Source organism: Pinus tabuliformis, chromosome 1_1 (assembly GCF_031772625.1).
Source record: "Pinus tabuliformis cultivar Carrire ecotype Pingquan chromosome 1_1, CPIR1, whole genome shotgun sequence".
NCBI lineage: Eukaryota > Viridiplantae > Streptophyta > Pinopsida > Pinales > Pinaceae > Pinus > Pinus tabuliformis.
Genome location: NC_142297.1, coordinates 949,607,069 through 949,627,203, shown reverse-complemented (window position 1 = coordinate 949,627,203; position 20,135 = coordinate 949,607,069). Strand labels below are relative to the sequence as shown.

The 20,135-nt window shown below is 37.1% G+C and overlaps 1 pseudogene; it reads left to right on the top strand.

Annotated features, from left to right (window-relative positions):
- Positions 1 to 11,398: 11,398 nt before the first annotated feature.
- On the top strand, positions 11,399 to 18,303 carry LOC149217638 (nuclear speckle RNA-binding protein A-like; annotated as a pseudogene).
- The last annotated feature ends 1,832 nt before the right edge of the window (positions 18,304 to 20,135 follow it).

Below are 20,135 nucleotides of genomic sequence, written 5' to 3'. Positions count from 1 at the left end.
TAATCTCAACTAGGTCTTTGTCTGGATTGACATGCATGAGTTATTTATGAGAGAATATTCAGTTATCTGGAGAACACTAGTTGCATGCGTGCATGCATAAACTGACTGAACTCACAATCAGTTCCACAGACTGTTTGGAACTAATCTAACCGGACTTAACTTAGTTAACTTAGCTAACTAATTACAACTCAAATACAACTTATCCTTATCTCCTTAATTAAGGGATAACTTTCTCAATCAAAGGGATAACTGTTGCATGACTTCACAAAGACTTCATGTTTGAATTTCTCCAACTAATTAACTCAAGATGAATTAATTAATTATTTTTCAAACAGCTGGTGAGACTAAATTCGAATTTTAATTCAAGAAAAGATTAAGATTGGAATATCCTGAAATGTTATCTTTAGCAATGATATTTTTAACATTTCTTGTTGCTATTTTCAACACTCCCTCTCAACAAGAAAGGGATTATCTGCCACCCGATCATGTCTCTATGGAACTCTAATTTACACTTTGAAAATGCCTTAGTCAAAATGTCAGCATCTTGCTCCTAGGTCGAAATATATTTCAACAACATGATCCTCCTCGCCACACAGTCTCTGAGATGATGATACCAAATTTCGATATGCTTGGACCTGTCATGAAATACTAGATTCTTAGAGAGTTTGATACAACTCTGATTATCAAAATAGATCACAGTTGGATCCATCCTCTGATCAAAGAAACCAACTAGAATTTTCCGCATCCAAATGGCCTCACATGCTGCTTGACTTGCAGCCATGTATTCAGCCTCTGCTACGCTGTGTGCAACTGAACTCTGTTTCCTGATGTACCAAGAAACTACAGCTGAACCAAGGTTGAAAATTCCTCCTGATGTGCTCTTCCGATCTAATGGACTCCCTGCCTAATCTGCGTCTGTGAAGCCCTATAGCTTCACTCCCTCTGACCGTTTGTACCATAATCCATATTGAGATGTGCCTATGAGGTATCTCAAAACATGCTTAGCCGCCTTCCAAAACAACTTGGTAGGTTGAACCATAGCTTGACTCAGCTGGTTCACCACATAGCACAAATCTGGTCATGTGTTCACTAAGTACATCAGTGAACCCACAAGTTGTCGATACACAGTAGCTTCTACTACTTCTCCTGAAGTAGCATCCTCCTTCCTCCAGTTGCCTGCTAGAGGAGTCTGTATTGGCTTGCACTTCTCCATGTGGAATCTCATGAGTATCTCATTGACATACTTGCCTTGAGACACAAACAACTCCCCATCATTCTGCCACACTTCCATGCCTAGAAAGTAGTGCATGAGACCCATGTCTTTCATCTCGAACCCTCTTGCAAGGTCCTCCTTGCAAGACATGATCAACTGATCATCAATTGTCAATATCAGATCATCAACATAAAGAACAATGATAAACTGCTTACCTTCCACCATGATGTGATACAAGTTTGCATCCGCTTCACTCTTTGTGAAGCCCAACCTGGTGAAGTAGTTGTCGATCCTGGTGTACCAAGCACAAGGTGCTTGCTTCAAGTCGTACAAAGCTCTCTTGAGTTGGCAAACATGCGACTCACGATCGAAGGTCTCAAAACCTTCCTGCTGCTCTATGTACACCTCTTCCTTAATCTTGCCATTGAGGAATGCAGTCTTCACAGCCATCTGATGGATCTTCCAAGCCATCTGTGCTGATAGTGCCATCATTGATCTGATAGATGAGTACCTTGCTACAAGAGCAAAAGTCTCATCATAGTCGATCCCCTCGACCTATGAGAAACCATGGGCAACAAACCTTGCCCTATGTTTCTCCACACTACCATTAGCAGCTTGCTTTACCTTGTAAAGCCAACGGGAACTCACAACTGACTTGTTCTCTAGTCTTGGAACCACATCCCAAACAATGTTCCAAACTATGGAGTCATACTCATCCACCATAGCATCAACCAAAATTGGCTGTTGCACTGCTTCCTCAAAGGAAGATGGCTCGGTCTCAAAACATTCCCTAACAAGGGCCATGTATCCAGTGTACCTATCAGGTGACCTCCTCTGTCTGTGCTGAGAAGATGGTTCTCCCACAGTCTCTCTCTCATTTGACAATAATTTGTCAACTTCTCTCGTGTGCTTCCGCCCATCTCTAGAAGACTCTGCTTGAGTGGATGTCTCCACTCCTGGAACCTCTGCATGTGGCTTCTCCACATAAGTCTGAGGCTCCTCCTCCTTAGGAACCAAAAGTTTCTCCACAGCCTATACTTGGAGCTCCCTCTCAAGGGAAACTTGCATGGCCTTTTGCTCATCAAACTTAAGATCTCTGCGAACCATTGTCTTCCGACTGGTAGGCAAATACACCCGATAGTTGTGGGGTGTATCAGTGTACCCCACAAGTATCCCCAACTCTACTATCAGTTCAAGTTTCTTCCGGGCATCCTTGGTCACATGGAAATATATTGATGAGCCAAAGATCCTGAAGTGACCCACATCTAGTCTCTTCCCAGAGAAAGCTTCCTCTGGTGTCTTCATCCCAAGTATGCGATGCGGGTTTCTATTCTGCAAATAGACCGCTGTGTTGCAAGCCTCAGCCCACAAGTGAAGTGGTAGGCCTTGGTCATGCAGCATCACCTAAGCTGCCCCGCAATCGTTTTGTTCTTCCTCTCGGCTACCCCATTTTGCTGTGGGTTATGAGGTGCCGTCAATTCCTGTTTAATTCATTTTGCAACACAAAAGTCCTTAAACTCTTGAGAGACATACTTTCCACCATTGTCGCTTCTCAAGGACCTGATCTTTTTCCCTGATTCTTTCTCAACCAAATCTCTGAACTCACAAAACTCTGAGAATGTTTGATCCTTATTTTGCATGAAATAGATCCAGCATTTACGAGAAAAATCATCAATGAAAATCACATAATACCTTTGTTTCGCGATGGAGGCTGTCGAGAATGGTCCACACACATCTGTATGAACTCGCTCCAAGATTGCTTCAGCTCGACTGTCTCGATCATGTAAGGAAGACTTGGCGTACTTTCCTAAGGTACAATCTTTGCATGTGTCTACTTGCTCAAATTTACCTTTGGGAAGTCCGGTAGAAATTTGCTGCATTATCTTCAAGGCCCCATGATGCAAGTGGCCCAACCACCTATGCCATAACTCACCAATATCTTGGCTTTGCACCAATTCTTCTTTTGAACTCAATGCAACACAGTCATCTACCTCCAACTTGTAGAGATTCTTCACTCGAATCCCAATCCTCTTAGTCTGACCTGTGGCTATGTGTCGCAGGAATACCTTTCCTTTACTAAAGACTACATCATAACCTTTGTCTTCCAACGTCACGACCGATACCAAGTTCTTCTTCAGTCTAGGAACATACTTTACATCAGTCAGGGTGAGAGGAGCTCCATGCTCCCTTTGAAAAACAACCATACCTTCACCTGAAACATGTACTTTTCATCATCACCCATCTCTATACGCATCTTGAGGTCTTTCTCCTCCAAGGTACTGAATAAACTCTTATCGCTGGTCATGTGGAATGAGGCTCCACTGCCTAGATACCAAACACAACCCACCCTCGATGAAATCATGCATGTGATGAGTGTAAAATCCAATTCGAACTGAGAGGTTAGAGCCTCACCTTCTAATCCTTACGAGGATCCCTTCTTGGATTTCTTCAATGGACAATTAGTTGCATAATGGCTCACCTCATGACAATTAAAGCATCTCACTTTAGATTTGTCAATCTTCTTCCCTCCATGGGAAGAACTGGATTTGGAATGGGAAGCATTCCCTTTCCCTTTCCTTGCTTTACTAGCTAAGGCTAGATTTTCTTCATCATCATGCTTAGATGAAGAACCATCTGTAGTGCTCCTCCTGATCTCCTCCCGCATCAGATCCGACCACAGTCGTTCCCAATCCGGCAATTTCTCTCTTCCATTCACTGAGTCCTAGTAGCTATTCCAACTCTTTGGAAGACCGAGGAGAGAAAGGCTCACCATATCATCATCGGATGTCGTTATTCCTACACTACCAAGCTCATCTCTGCAGGTGGTGAGCTTGTTCAGATATGTAGAAATAGTGTCTCCCTTTTCACACTTGATTTTCCAAAGCTTGTCCTTGAGCGCCAGCTTCCTCTGGTCATTGTTGTTCTAATATAGGTCCTTCAATGTCTTCCACATTGAAAACAGAGTCTCCTTCCCATGGAGACTCGAGACAATATGGTCTCGAACTCCCTCCAGAAGAATCCTCCTCGCTTTCGCCACACACTTCTTCCATTCAGCCAATTCTTGGGCATTAGCTGCAGCTAGCTTGGGGATTTCTTGATCAATGAAATCCTTCAAACCATTGTCTTCTAATACTGCTTCCATGTGATCCTTCCATGCTATGTAATTCGAGCTGCCATCCAGGGCATACTTGAGTCTCAAGCCATTGAATGCCATTGATGAACTTTGAGATGTGATAAGAAATCGATTTTGTACCCGCAACCAAGAACTTCAAACTTTGAACTTTTCCCTTCTCAGTATGCTGTTCACAACTCTGATCACCTTTGCTCTGATACCATGTAGAAATTTCTCTATAGATCAGCTAGCTCCGATACCATGTAGAGATTCTCACTGTAGATTAAACTAATTATGCAATGTACTAAAGCAAAATACTTAATCTACTTCTACTATCAAACTTGCAGAAACTTAATCGATTTGAGAAAGATCAAATAGAACAAATATAACAAAGAAGAAGAATCAATCACACATGAAACACAAAAGTATACTCTGGGGAAAGCCTCAACTAAAAACCCCGCTATCTGTATTATCATACAAGTGGAAATATATCAGGATTACACAAAGTTTTAGCTCTCAAGCTATCCAGCTCTCAGTACAATCCCTCACTGCTTCTCATAGACAAAATAGACAACACATATGCCTTCTCCTCTATCCTCCAAGCCTCTTATTTCCTTGTGCAGTTTTCCCTGGGTGCTCCAACTGTTACCTTCTGTGACACTGATCACACACACTTCTCTCGCCTGCTGTAGAAACTGCGCAATCCTCAAGAGAATGAATTCCTTCTGCATGCAAGAGATTTTCTCATAAGAAAATTCTTACAACTGATAGTACATTGTCCCTGCCTTTAATCTCAACTGGGTCTTTGTCTGAACTGACATGCATGAGTTATTTATGAGAGAATATTCAGTTATTTGGAGAACACTAGTTGCATGCATGCATGCATAAACTGACTGAACTCACAATTAGTTCCATAGACTATTTGGAACTAATCTAACTGGACTTAACTCAGTTAACTGAGCTAACTAATTACAACTCAAATACAACTCATCCTTATCTCCTTAATTAAGGGATAACTTCTTCAATCGAAGGGATAACTGTTGCATGACTTCACAAAGACTTCATGTTTGAATTTCTCCAACTAATTAACTCAAGGTGAATTAATTAATTATTTTTCAAACATTTGGTGAGACTAAATTCGAATTTTAATTCAAGGACAAATTAAAATTGGAATATCCTGAAATGCTATCTTTAGCAATGCTATCTTTAGCAATGCTATTTTGAGCATTTCTATTTTGAGCATTTCTTGTTGCTATTTTCAACAACTCTGTCGAAGTTAATGCTACGTGTCATATGCTCAGAAGTTAAGTTTATTCCCCTCCACACTCAAGAATGGAACATTATTTTGGTTCATGAGCTTTGGTAAAGGTACCATTTGCATATGGGGCTAGGTGAAGAAAAAATTCCTAGAAAAATACCAATGCTATTGTAAGGATAAGGAAAGGATGGAAGAGGTCTTTAGAATCACCCAAAATGAAGAAGAGAGCCTTGAAAACTACGTTAAAAGGTTCAATTACAATCCTCATGGAGAACGACAAGAAAACATGGCTTCTAAGACATCGTGTGTCTTGTTACTAAGAGGAATTTGGGGTGATTGCATCTAGCCATTTAATATGATGGGAGGTGGATATGTCTCTCAATACCTTTATGATGTAATCACTAAATTATGTTGAAGATATTCTATGGGCACCTCAAAGGTTGGTAAAGGATCTAGAGACATACTAACAAGAATTAGAAGGGTTGTTGACAATAGGGTGACAAAAATAGAGATTGAGAACATGCTCAAAGATTTGAAGATTGATATACTTAGTTACCTGAGATCCCAATTAGATACGCTTCATATGAAGAAGAAGAGGGAAGAAACATAACTAGAGCTAGACATTTTATACCTGAAATGTAGAAGAAAACACCCATCAAAGGAATGTCCCTTGGATTACATGGAGGTTTGTGCCATATGCAACAAAGAACATGACACAAATAGTTTCCCATATCTACTTGGTTTGAAGGATATTTATAAAGAAGCAGAAGAACCAAAACAACTTTGTTTTGTGGCCCAGAAAAGACTATTGCAACATAAACCCCAAGGTATGATTCAAGACCAGTCTCAAAGTTATAATTCTTATTTAACTAACCCTTATGTGAAATACACTTCTTAGCATGGTGTCTTCCAACATAACCATGGATGGCTCCTCCTCCCATAAGCTAGCTTTGGAAATAGGGTTGTAGAAACCCTGCTTATGGAGTCCCTCAACAAGCCATTATACAACCACCCATGCAACTTCTACCCCCTTCACAAATGCAAGCATCCGCATCAACTCCTCCTTATCAACAACTTTTTGCACAAACTATTCTTAACCATAATAATGGGAGGGAGGCCCAACCAACATAGGTTGTTGGACTTTCCACCTACCCTACTTACTCTATCTCTTTCCTAAACTTCCAGGATATTCACTTTAGTCTAGGAAGACGCTAACCCAAACCCATCCTCATGTTCATAATGAATATTTGAATAAGGGTACATAGAATGAAGAACCAGAACAATATCCTAGACCTATGAATGATCATGCATGCCCTCAACTCCGAAACCCACTTATTAAGAGGGACTAACCCAAGAGAAACCTATAATTCAACCCAAATTTAAATTCTTGGGGGAACTCAAGGACATGTATGCTAAATTCATTGTTCCAAGTCATCAAGGATGTGCCCATCTATTTGAAAGTAATAAGTGAACTTTGGTTAAAAGGCTTGATCGAAGAAGGAAGGAACATATAAACTGTCCATGTCATGGGCAAGCTATTAGATTTAATGGTGGGGGGGTTCCCATCGCCAAATATTTTGACCCTGTCAACCCAATCATTATTGTACAAATTAATAATATACTCATTCCTAACCCATTAATCGATCTAAAAGCTGCCATTAATGTCATGACTCGAGAAACTATGGAAGCCCTTAGACTCTCTGGTCTTATTTAAATCCCTATTGTACTCCAACTTGTTGAAAAATCCACCATTAAAGTAGAGGGAATATTGGAAGGCATAATGATATGAGTGGACTCATGGGAATATCCAGCCAACTTCATGGTCTTACAACCCAAGTCCTCTTTGGGTGGGTATCCTTTAATTTTGAGAAGGCCATGGCTAGCTATTGTCAATGCTTATATTGGTTGATGATTTTTAAACATGACCATCTCTCACAGAACCTCTACTAAGAATTTGACCATGTATCCATGAGAGAGAAAAACGAGGATGATGAAATTAATGATTTCATATCTTCTTCCTCTTCCTCAACCAGCTCACATGCTTGTGAATGTGTTACATATCCCAAAACATAGGTTTCTCTTACCTCAACAAGCACTTGACCTTTAGAACAAGAGTTCTCACCTAAATAAGAATAAGAATCCACTACATAAACTATAGAAAATAACCCTGAGAATACCTAAACATCAATCATGAACTAACTCAACAACAAAAACTGTGAGTGGTTAAAGTGCTACAAAGGAACAATGATGCATTTGCCTGATATTACTTTGAAAAGAAGGGGATCCATCATTATGTGTGTACACATCATATAACATTAAATAAGGATATAGACCCATATACCAGACCCAGTACTGGATGAATCTAACACGAATGGAAATTGTAAAGAAGAGTTACAAAAATTGCTTGAAGCTACTCTATCTATCCAATTTTCGATGGCGCATGGGTCTCCCCTCTTATCATTATAATGAAGAAGAATGGTAAATGGAGGATTTGTGTGGATTATAGAGAATAAAACAAAGCAATGCACAAATACAATTTTCCACTTCCATTCATTGACCACGTATTGAAATGTTAGTAGGGAAGAAACACTTTTCTTTCCTCAGTGAATTTAGTAGATACAACCATATCAATATTGCGCCTAAGGATCAAGATAAAACAACATTTACCTATACATGAGGTACGTTTTCCTATCGTGTTTCTCCATTTGGGTTATGTAATGCTCCTGTCACCTTTCAAAGAGTTGTAATTTTTATATTTGCTGATTTGTCGAATATTCGGCAATCAGACGGACATGGATGCGGTCAATTATTTGACCATGCCCACGTTCGTTGATTGCCGAATATTCGGCAAATCAGCAATCGAGATAAACTCAGGGGACATGGTCTATGGGGAGCCTTAAGCATAATCTTTGGGACCCTTGGACCCTTGATGGGGCAGAGGTAGGTCCTGCATATCCACGGTATTCTCGTATCTATCATCAATTAACCAAACAAACAATGGTATAAATCTTGGCTTTGGACCCTCAAATTTGTTACAATGCTTTGTTGAGTTATCCATCTTGTGGATGGGGAGTGTATACTCACCAGTGCGCCTCAGGGCCTGCACCCCTGACCCCTGATGGGTGATGGGGGTGGGCTTGTGATGAGTTACTTACAACTAAAACTCGTGGCTACATGATCCACCATCCAGTGATACCACATCTGATGTTTGTTGGTTACATAGGTTGGCACACCACAATGCGTCTATTTGGCACCATGCAAACTTGAGTATGGAAATTTGGTTCATGGAAGAAGAAGGTGATAAGGCTAGGGCAACAAATAACCAGCTTGCCCATGGGCCATAAATGCACGGGGGTTGTATATTCTTGTTGTTGGATCACTGGCCTGCCATAATTCAATGGAGGGAATATACAACCCCTGTGCATTTATGGCCCATTGGCAGGCTGGTTATTTTCATCCATAAGGCTAGTATGCACAGCCATTGGTACCCCCAACCCTTGCTGGGGTGGAGAGGTGGGTTCGTCGACACCATCAAAAAGTGAATACTATTTTTTTCCTATCGAGAGGGGAAGGTGGAAAGGCATGTATGTGCAGTCTTGGGACCTCTGACCCCCGCTGGGGCAGTGGGGTTGGTCCTGTCGACATATAACAATATGTATATGGTAATATGTTTGTCAAATATTGTTTAATTATTAGCAATTTCTCTTAAAAGTGCAAAGGTACACCGAAGGAATACAACATTTGGAAGATTATCTCGCCATGAACAAAGCCCACCACTACTAAATGCATATGCCTAAGATTTCCCAAAATCTTAAATGCAAGTAGCTAAATTTATGTGTAAATACATGATTCAAATATTTTTACTAATATTTTTTAAATCATTGTTTGATAAATTATATACAACAATGAATTTATAACAAGCCCAACATCTATTATATAGATACAAATAGAAACCACTGTACAAAATGATAGGCACATTTATTTTTCTTCAATCATTCCCTCTTATTTTTCGACCAAGAATAACACGTCATAATGCCAAGTATGCAATAAATTATAAACATCAGACTCTAATATTTATATATTCCCAACGTTTTCAACAAACAAATGAACATTTTAACATTAATCTCAACTTCTTTTCTTGTTGAACAGATCGAAAGCAAGTTATCCAGGACTATTACCTCCAATGGATTCAGAAGTTAAAGAAGCTTCCCTCCCACCTCAAAGAAGCCTTGCAATCTGAGGATGTGATTCGTGTGGAGGCTCAAGTCGAAGCGCTATATCACCATTTTGAATCCCACTGCGACACCCTTGACCTTGCAGCAAGGCAAGTCGTGCTACAAGTACTGACGCTTGCATGGAGAACAATTGTTTGTCTACATTAGAATATTTTTCTATTTGTCATGTCTCCTCGTAGTCTCTTAGTCCCTATACTGACATCTATAACCTTTGTGGAATTCCCTCCTTTATCACAACTAACTCTTTCCATTTTCATAAGCATGTTGTGGTTTTCATCCCAGATGGAGAAGAAATCGACTTGACTACTCATGTAATCATTCACAGTAGAGATGGTGTTGATTCCCAACGTGGAAAGCAATTCTTGATCTCACTGAAGAAGGACCATATGGTTCTGTAGATTTACAAAGTACTTGTTGTCGAATGTTTTCAGAGTCACTGGATCAAGTGACGTTAACGTATTCGTGTTTCTATTCTACAGTGACGTGCTTTGCAAGGTGGACAGATAGGAATTCGGTGACGGATGTGGACTGCGCGTTTCGCTAAAATATTAGAAATGAAATGAAATGATATTTTAATGTCCATGAGACTAAAAATAGTCTATGGGACCATCACTTCCCTGCTTTTTGCCTTTTTCAATTCAATCTTTTTCTTATTCAAATTGACAGTGAGTTGACCAAACCTTCCAATAATCCCCTTGCTGAAAAGAAAATGCCAAAAAAGCGATGCTAACATGTTCCCATAACTTTCTCTGATGTCTTTGAACGCATCACATTCCAAAATGAAATGTTTTTCTAATTCCACTACCCCAGATGTGCAAAATGTACACACTCATTCTTCCCAAGCTTCCTTAGGCCTTTTCCACCACTCTGTTTCACACCGAAGGTGATGCAAGTTGGTTCTTAATTGAGCAATAAGAACATTTTCCCTTCATGGAATGCTAGCTCCAATGTACTCTTTTTGTTGGAGATCACACGTAAGGTTGAATTCTCCATAACAAAATTATTTAACTTCTTGTTATCTGTGAGACACGTAGTAAAATAGATATTCCAATTTAATCCTTTAAAAATGGAACAATTTCAACTTTACTATTAATTTCCTCTGACTATGATATATGCTTCCACGTTTAACTCTTTGAAATTATAAAGAAAAGTGATCCTTTTAGAATGATACTTAACCAATGTCACAAGTTTCACGTTCGGGTTAGAGTTCCAGTTCGAGTTCGAGAACAATAATGTTTGATTCAAATTTGAATCTAGCAATAAAGTTCGAATAAGGTTCAACTATATATAATATATATTAATTTTTATTTTATATATAATTAAACTATATTATATTAATAATTTTGTAATTTTTAGTAAATATAAATTATATTAACTTATAATATATATTATATATGAAATATAATAATTTATAATGCCATTCTCTATTATAGATATAAATTAGTAAATTGTATTAATATAATTAACTTTATGAATTGGATTAAAATAATTTCAGTCATATGAATTATAATAATTTATAATATTATTCCCTGTTATAATTCCTCAAGATTCCAGTGGTGGTTGCAGTTTGTGGGAACTCAATGGCAGATGCTTACTGGAGAGATGGTCGCTCATTAGGGATTCCTGCTCCGGCCAAGCGTGCTCGTGGGATTTCTAGCACTCGCGATGTTCCTGGTTATTTACCTGATGTGGCAGGTCGATCATTTCTACAGGAATCCAACCCCCCTGGAGCTCTAGATTCTCACGTTCGAAATGGGTTTCCATATTCTGGTGGGGGTTAACATCTGGTGATATTGGTGGTTTGGGAGGCTCCTTTGGGACAAGGTTGGGAGGCAGTGGAGGTTATGGAGGATTGTCAGGTTCGTCCCTTCCTGACTCTGTTTTAATGGGTCAGAGGCCAGGCATTGGAAGTGCAGATCCTGGACTTGGGGGGAAGTTAGGGAGCCTAGGTTTGGGCTGTTAAGCTCCATTAATTTAACACAAAAGCTACCTTGATTTATGGAGTTGCAGCTTTTCTTAACTTATGGAAACCAACTGCAGTAGTTTCCTTAAGTTAAGAAAATCAACTGCATTTACTAAATTAATAATTGGGAGCTACTAAAGTGGTCCATTACTTTGATCTCATCTCTACCTTGATTTGTGGTTTTTCTAACACATAGCATTTAGAAGCTTGATGGAAGCTTAGCTATATGTTCATCTGTTTGGTCCCCAAGCTCCTATCTCAAACCCCTTCAGTTCTACACCATCTAGCTGAGATAGCAAAGCTCGGAAGTGCCTTCAGAATTCTTGTGTTCTTTTGCTAGGATTGAAGCTGGAGTGCTGAAGAAGTAGCATGCAAGTGGACTGTGGCCTTCATCAAAACATCACCAATGGCTGGAGGTAACTCGTATCCCTGGGCATTAAGATTTAATGATTCTTTTAAGTTATTCCGCATATAGAAGAATCATTGTTGAAATTGAAGAATGTCTAACAGTTGGTATCAGAGCCCTTTTACCTCTGCCTTGCTGTGTGTTGGCCAAGAAACGAATTCTTATTTTTGGGGTTCCGGCTTTGTGCTATTTAGAAACCCGTGTTTTGCATGGAAAAACCCCGAGAACAAATGTCTTTGCATGTGATGGGCAAAAAGAAAACATTTTAATCTTTCATGACCATAAAACGACTCTGTCAAACAAATTTGCTATCGTGCTAACGTTTCACAATTTTTTTATTTATTTTTTTCCGGTCACAGTTACTCAGTGTCTCTGAAATTCCGTAAAGACCTTCACAGTGGGCTCTTTTATTCTTTTCAACTCCATTGTTAAGTGATAAACAGTATTCCTATCTGGTTGTTTTTATAATTTAGGCATTTTTTTTTCGAAAATGCTTAAATCCTTGAACCTACATCAAATTGAAAACAAAACAAGCCAAAATTTTACGTTCAATGGCTGGAGCCCAGGATCGTTTAGATCGATTATAGAAATAATGGTCGGGAACGGACAAATTTCGCTACACGTAGATGTGCGGGTTGCACTTACCCACGTGGAAGGCAAAAGCCCCACCCTAATATCTAATTCTCAATACTTCCTCAGTTAATCACATATCACCATACAGTGGCCACCATTTTGGAAGATTACACGGCATCTAGGCCCCTACTGATAATTTGGATGCTTCCTTTCCATATGGATTTTATTTATCACTGGGCATCTCTGTTTGAAGCTGTTATTCGAATTGGTGGATTCATTCTCTTCAAGCCCATTTTCACCGATAAGATGATTCATTGACCTGTAACGCTAAGCACTTTCACGCTGAATGTCAAGGTATATTTTGCCCACATTGCTGCCTTTCCATCTTTACAAATGAATACAAAGGATTATAGACAATTTTGGAAAGATTGAATCTCATTGAGTTGAATAAAATACATAAATTCGATAAACAAGATGGAAAGATAATCTTCTTTTCATAAGATGGAAAAACCATTTTTTTTATTATGATGGTTTCAAAGATATACTTGTAATTACGATTTTATATAAAGATATTATGTATAATTAAAGTATAATTACGTATTTTATATCTTTATAATTCAGGATCTTAAGCTTGAGCTTAAGTATAATTACTATACTTGTAATTACGATTTTATATAAAGATATTACGTATAATTAAAGTATAATTACGTATTTTATATCTTTATAATTCAGGATCTTAAGCTTGAGCTTAAGTATAATTACGATTTCATATCTTTATAATTCAGGAACTTAATCGTAATATAAAGTGTATATACAAGAGTAATCCTTGCGCTCTTTTTGTAGGGGTTTGGGAATATACAAAATCGAAATGTGCTTTCAGATCCGCGCTGACAAAAAATAGGGCATTTTGTGACCGAAATTAATTATGAAACCCTTTTGTCTTGCGTTTATTTATGGCTTTCATTTCATGATAACATAGGCAATGGAAAGTTGTTTTATAATTTAAAGAAGCACATAAGTCAGTCAGTTTTTCAAGTTCAAGATTATTCTATTTCTCAAAACTTTGATGCGACCTGGCGACTAGGTTATAATAAGGACAATAGTTGGACGTAGATCCATGTGGCCTAGCAGCCTTCACTATTGTTTTATTTACTGCGTTCATCAAAATTTATTAGAATATTTCTGCTGCATAATATTTGTATATTATATCCGAGAATGGGAACCTGGTAAATTGTCATGTGGTAGTTGGATTACAACCTTTTATGTTGGATTATTGTTAAAAAGTCGTTTTATAACTCATGGCATTACTTTTGATGATATACCATATTGTATGGTTTGTCTCGTTTGGTTATATATATTTTGGTTATAACTTTGGTTATATAACTTTAGATGATTTTATAAATGTATATTTAAAGTAAATGGAAAGGTCAACATATGACTTGATTCATTCAAGAATATTTATGACATAAAGGCTCTTACCAAGGTTTCGGGCATGAACATGAAATGTTTGTGAAGTCTATTCTTTTTGATAAAAGTCATGTTAAAGGAAATAGTTTATGCATTCTTAAATATTTCAATATTTGAAATGGTTTAGTCTTTTGTTTCAAATTATTTCAAACTTGCAGTTTTTGCAAATTATTTAAAGAAATAATTTATAACTTTTTAGAGCCCATTTTGTAATTAATTTAAGAATCAGTCTTAAATAAATTATGGGACAGTTAGACTAAGGAATGTAAATTTGATTTTAATTCCATTTATCTTGTGAGCAAAATAGCTTGTTTGCTGGTCTATTATGTTGTTTTATAAACTCCGGGTTTAGTTTATAAATTGAACAATCAATTTGTAGTCATTTTCGGTAATGCTGACTGCTTTTGATTTTGCTGGAGAATTATTACAGTTTTATGGAGTTTATTAAAATGTCATTTTGACTTACTCCTTTCAGTAAACATTATTTTTCTCTCTGGTTAAGTTTTGTTTATGCAACAAAATAATGTCTAGTGATCCATATGATTTTAATTAATTAGAGAATAGCCACAGCATCTTTAATTAAATAAAATTATATATTGATTGGCAAGATCACATAAAGATTATTTAGACATTAAATTGTAATTAATTACACTGAATATAATAAATTTTATCCCACAGGAATTTTTATTATATTTATGTGATTAATTAGGATAAAATTTCATAACCTACCCACAGGAGTTATGAATTAATAAGTTTTATCATAAAGTTTTATTGAATCTGCTTGAATTGAAAATTTAGCCCACAGGCAATTTTCATGTCATTTGATTCAATTCTTTTTAGCATGTTTTACATTGGTAAAACATGAAAGTTCATAAAGTTTTATTGAATCTGTTTGAATTGAAAATTTAGCCCACAGGCAATTTTCATGTCATTTGATTCAATTCTTTTTAGCATGTTTTACATTGGTAAAACATGAAAGTTCATAGAGTTTTATTGAATCTGTTTGAATTGAAAATTTAGCCCACAGGCAATTTTCATGTCATTTGATTCAATTCTTTTTAGCATGTTTTACATTGGTAAAACATGAAAGTTCATAAAGTTTTATTGAATCTGTTTGAATTAAAAATTTAGCCCACAGGCAATTTTTATGTCATTTGATTCAATTCTTTTTTAGCATGTTTTACATTGGTAAAACATGAAAGTTCATAAAAGTTTTATTGAATCTGTTTGAATTGAAAATTTAGCCCACAGGCAATTTTCATGTCATTTGATTCAATTCTTTTTAGCATGTTTTACATTGGTAAAACATGAAAGTTTATTAAGCCTCAACATAAGCATGTGATTCTTTATTTTGATGCAGTAGTACAACCTGCAAATTTCTCTGAAATTCGTTCTGACAGTCCCGAACTTGAGGAAGTAATCTCGTTTGTTTGTTGTGAATCTGATATAGTTAATGTTAATATTAACACATGGTGAATTGATTCTGGATCAACAATTCACATTTCGAATTCCTTGCAAAGGTTTGCAAAACCAAAGGAAGCCAGTGGGAAGTGAGCAAAGCATCTTATCAGGAAACAAGATGGGCTCGCATGTGGAAGCTATAGGAACATGTTATTTAACTTTAAGTAGTGGCTTTGTTTTGGAGTTAGAAAAGACCTGTTATGTTCCAAGTTTTTCTAGAAACTTGATCTCAGTTTCAAGGCTTGTACCTTTTGGATATTCCTTAAAATTTTCAGAAAAAAATCTTTCAGTCTATTCTATAAATCTGATTATGTTGGGAATGGTATTTTGTCTAATGGTCTTTGCTGCAAAACAATGTCACATATGATTCAATGCATGTTCACACTGGCACTAAAAGATAATGATTGATAACACTTCTTCATGAATAACACATCTTCATTGATTCCCCTCTAGTCATGGTGAGCAATTGGTTTGCAAGCTCAAGAAGTCATTGTATGGTTTAAAACAAGCATCCTCCCAATGGTATTTGAAATTCCATAATGTAATTTCTTCTTTTGGTTTTGTAGAAAACATTATGGATCAATGTATATACCTGAAGGTTAGTGGGAGTAAAATTTGTTTTCTTGTTTTATATGTGGATGACCTTTTGCTAGCAACCAATGATAAGGGTTTGCTACATGAGGTGAAACAATTCCTCTCTAAAAATTTTGATATGAAGGATATAGGTGAGGCATCTTATGTCATTGGCATTAAGATCCATAGAGACAGATTTCGAGGCATCTTGGGTCTGTCCCAGGAAACCTATATTAATAAAAAATTTAGAGAGATTTCAGATGAAGGATTGTTCACCAAGTGTAGCTCCCATTGTGAAGGGTGATAGGTTCAATTTGAACCAATGCCCGAAGAACGACTTAGAAAGGGAACAAATGAAGAACATTCCATATGCTTCTGCTGTCGGAAGCCTAATGTAGGAATGTTGGGACGATGTCAGAGTGATCCAGGTTTAGACCACTGGAGAGCTGCAAAGAAAGTAATGAGGTACCTTCAAGGGACCAAAGACTACATGCTTATGTATATCCTGTTTGAGGCTGCTTTACATGGTGTATGGCTTAAGAATTTCATTTCTGGGCTTAGAATTATGGATTCTATATCTAAGCCATTGAGAATATATTGTGATAATTCAGCTGCTGGTTTTATGGCTAAAAAAGTGGGAGTCGAAATAAACACATCGACATTAAGTTTTTAGCTATAAGGGAACGCGTTAAAGAAAATAAAGTGGTCATTGAGCACGTCAGCACTGAGTTAATGATCAATGATCCTTTGATTAAGGGCATGCCACAGTTAATTTCAAGGATCATGTATTGAATATGAGACTTGGTTCCATTATGCAGTTTTTTCATTGTATGGACAATGTTAATGAAATTCTTAATTATTGTGATGTTTTTTCTCATATTATGTGCACCTTAAGTTGATTTGAGAAAATTCATTTAAGAAGGACCAAGAATAAACATAGGGTTTATTCATTAAGAAATTGTTGCCACATAAATTATAATAAGAATAAATGCATAGTAATACATGGAAGGTAATACTCGTCATTAGAGGACTTATCGCCATGATTCATGTATCTATTACTTAATACAGATTATCAATGGTTTTTAAGTTGAGACATTAAGTTTGGAAGTATGGACCAAGTGGGAGAATGTTAAGCTCCATTAATTTAACACAAAAGCTACCTTGATTTATGGAGTTGCAGCTTTTCTTAACTTATGGAAACCAACTGCAGTAGTTTCCTTAAGTTAAGAAAATCAACTGCAATTACTAAATTAATAATTGGGAGCTACTAAAGTGGTCCATTACTTTGATCTCATCTCTACCTTGATTTGTGGTTTTTCTAACACATAGCATTTAGAAGCTTGATGGAAGCTTAGCTATATGTTCATCTGTTTGGTCCCCAAGCTCCTATCTCAAACCCCTTCAGTTCTACACCATCTAGCTGAGATAGCAGAGCTCGGAAGTGCCTTCAGAATTCTTGTGTTCTTTTGCTAGGATTGAAGCTGGAGTGCTGAAGAAGTAGCATGCAAGTGGACTGTGGCCTTCATCAAAACATCACCAATGGCTGGAGGTAACTCGTATCCCTGGGCATTAAGATTTAATGATTCTTTTAAGTTATTCCGCATATAGAAGAATCATTGTTGAAATTGAAGAATCTCTAACATGGGCTGTCAGAACCGTATGATCGAGAGAACCTTTGAGAAGGCCTGATGAGCACCTTCCATCTAACGCATCGAATACCCTCTTTGTTGAGGGTCTTCCTGCTGATTGTACTCGCAGGGAAGTTGCACACATTTTCCGTCAAAGAAGTTCGACTAGTACAAAAGGAGCCTAGACGTCCTGGTGGAGATTCTCTTGTGTTCTGTTTTGTTGATTTTTCTGATGCAAATGTGTTGCAACTGCCTTAGAAGCGTTACAAGGGTATAAGTTTGACCAAACCCGGTTTAAAATTACAATTTGCACGTTTTCCTGGTCCACCTGGGCCATCTGGTTCTGCTCGAGATGAACCTTATCATGGAAACAGTGATCGTGACGACTCTGGCCTCTGTCACTTTCAGTGTTGATTTTACCGCTGTCAAACATGTAGAAGGAAAAAAAAATTATTGAATTAGCTTCAATGAATTGAATTAAATTAAATTAAGTCTCAAAAGTGAGTTAAGTTGGTTAAAATCAGTGTCTTGTCATGCGGAGGTCACATGGTCCAATCTCCTCGGAGTCCTTGGGATCAGACTTGCTAGTGGACCGGGCAGCAGGGCTGATTAACTTCGGGTCGATCAGCCCAAATTTTTCTGTACACCTGGACGTGGAGATAGCGCCAAGGTTGACCAAAGTATGCATGAACACAGCCTAAAAAAATTGTCTATTATTGTCTATTTAAATTTAAAATATAATTAATTAACTCAATAAATTGAATTAAAATAATTTCAATCAAGAAATCATCCCATAACTCCCCGGCACAGCTAGCATCGACAGTCGTAATCTACCTCGCGTCATTCGCCTCGACCCTCTGTCGTTCCATAACCCGCGCCGCATAATTTGCTTTGATTCTCTGTTGACCCGTGCACAGATCAAAGCAATCATATGGCTTATCGGTTTCGTTAATGGCCAAGCCATTCTCATGGTCACGCAGTAGAAAAGGTCGACGGGTCATGTCTGTTAACAATTTGTTTGCACTTATTCGTTTATGAACTCATGCGATTTCCCTCTCCATTGATAGTCCTTGGAATTGGTGGCGACATACGTCTTGTTTAATTATAATTTTCAATCCTATTCGAATTTGTGTCGAATCAGTATTAAAGTTCGTGGAACCTTAACCAAAATTTTCAAATTCACATACGAGCTTGGATACACCGTTTTGCCGATCGAACGTGATTCCTGCAATCTCCGAAAGAATTCTTCGGTTGTTGTCAGTGACCGACGCCGTCAAAATCCATTGATTGCCCTCACCGAGAAAGAGAGCATTGTACACCTGGAATATCCTCTGGATTCTTGTAGGTCGTAGGTTCGTCTGGTAGCACAACAACCCGTTGTCGTAACCAATCAACGTCCAGGGTTGGCCAACAACGCCAGACTCCCAGAGGGCGCGTCCGGCTTGAAGATAGAAAGAAGGGTGAGCAGGGTGGTTTTAGTTTAATTGGTTGAGTTTTTTGTGGTTAAAACACAATTTTTATTGTGAGGTTATAGGTTCAATTATATCGATATTGTTGGGTCAGGTTGTATGGTTGAGTTGATAAGATATGATATTTTGAGGTGGATCTGTCTAATACAAATATTTCATAGACATAAAGCTCATCAATCTGCAAAATCCATGAACCACATAGAATATATATATGGACAAATCCACTTAAGAGCAGCATGATACAGCAAAGCAAGTGTGATCAATATTATTATTATCACTCTTCTTTTAAAGTGACATTTTATTTTATTTATGAAATATTTATATCACTGATAAACATATTAATAACTCTGAAACAACCATGTGATTATTTCAAAAATTCTATTTGATAACATTAATAACTAGTTGCATAAAATTTTAGATATTAAGATTTTTAGTAACTTTGTATATAGATTATCCAGTAAAATCTGAACTAAAATGTTAATAAAACCTTCCCTAACTCAAAAAATATATAAATGGTATAACAAATAATGTGACAAATTTATTTTCTTTAAAATTTTAGTTATTTTTTAAAAATAACTAAAAATATATATATTATAATCACCAAAATATATTTTGAACACTCTTTTTAGGATTTTAATTTTTATTTTATAAAAGTAATAAATATATTTTAAACCTATCTAAAAAATTATTTAACACACACCCTTTTTAGGATTTTAGTTTTTATTTTATAAAAGTAATAAATATATTTTAAACCTATCTACAAAAATTATTTTCTTT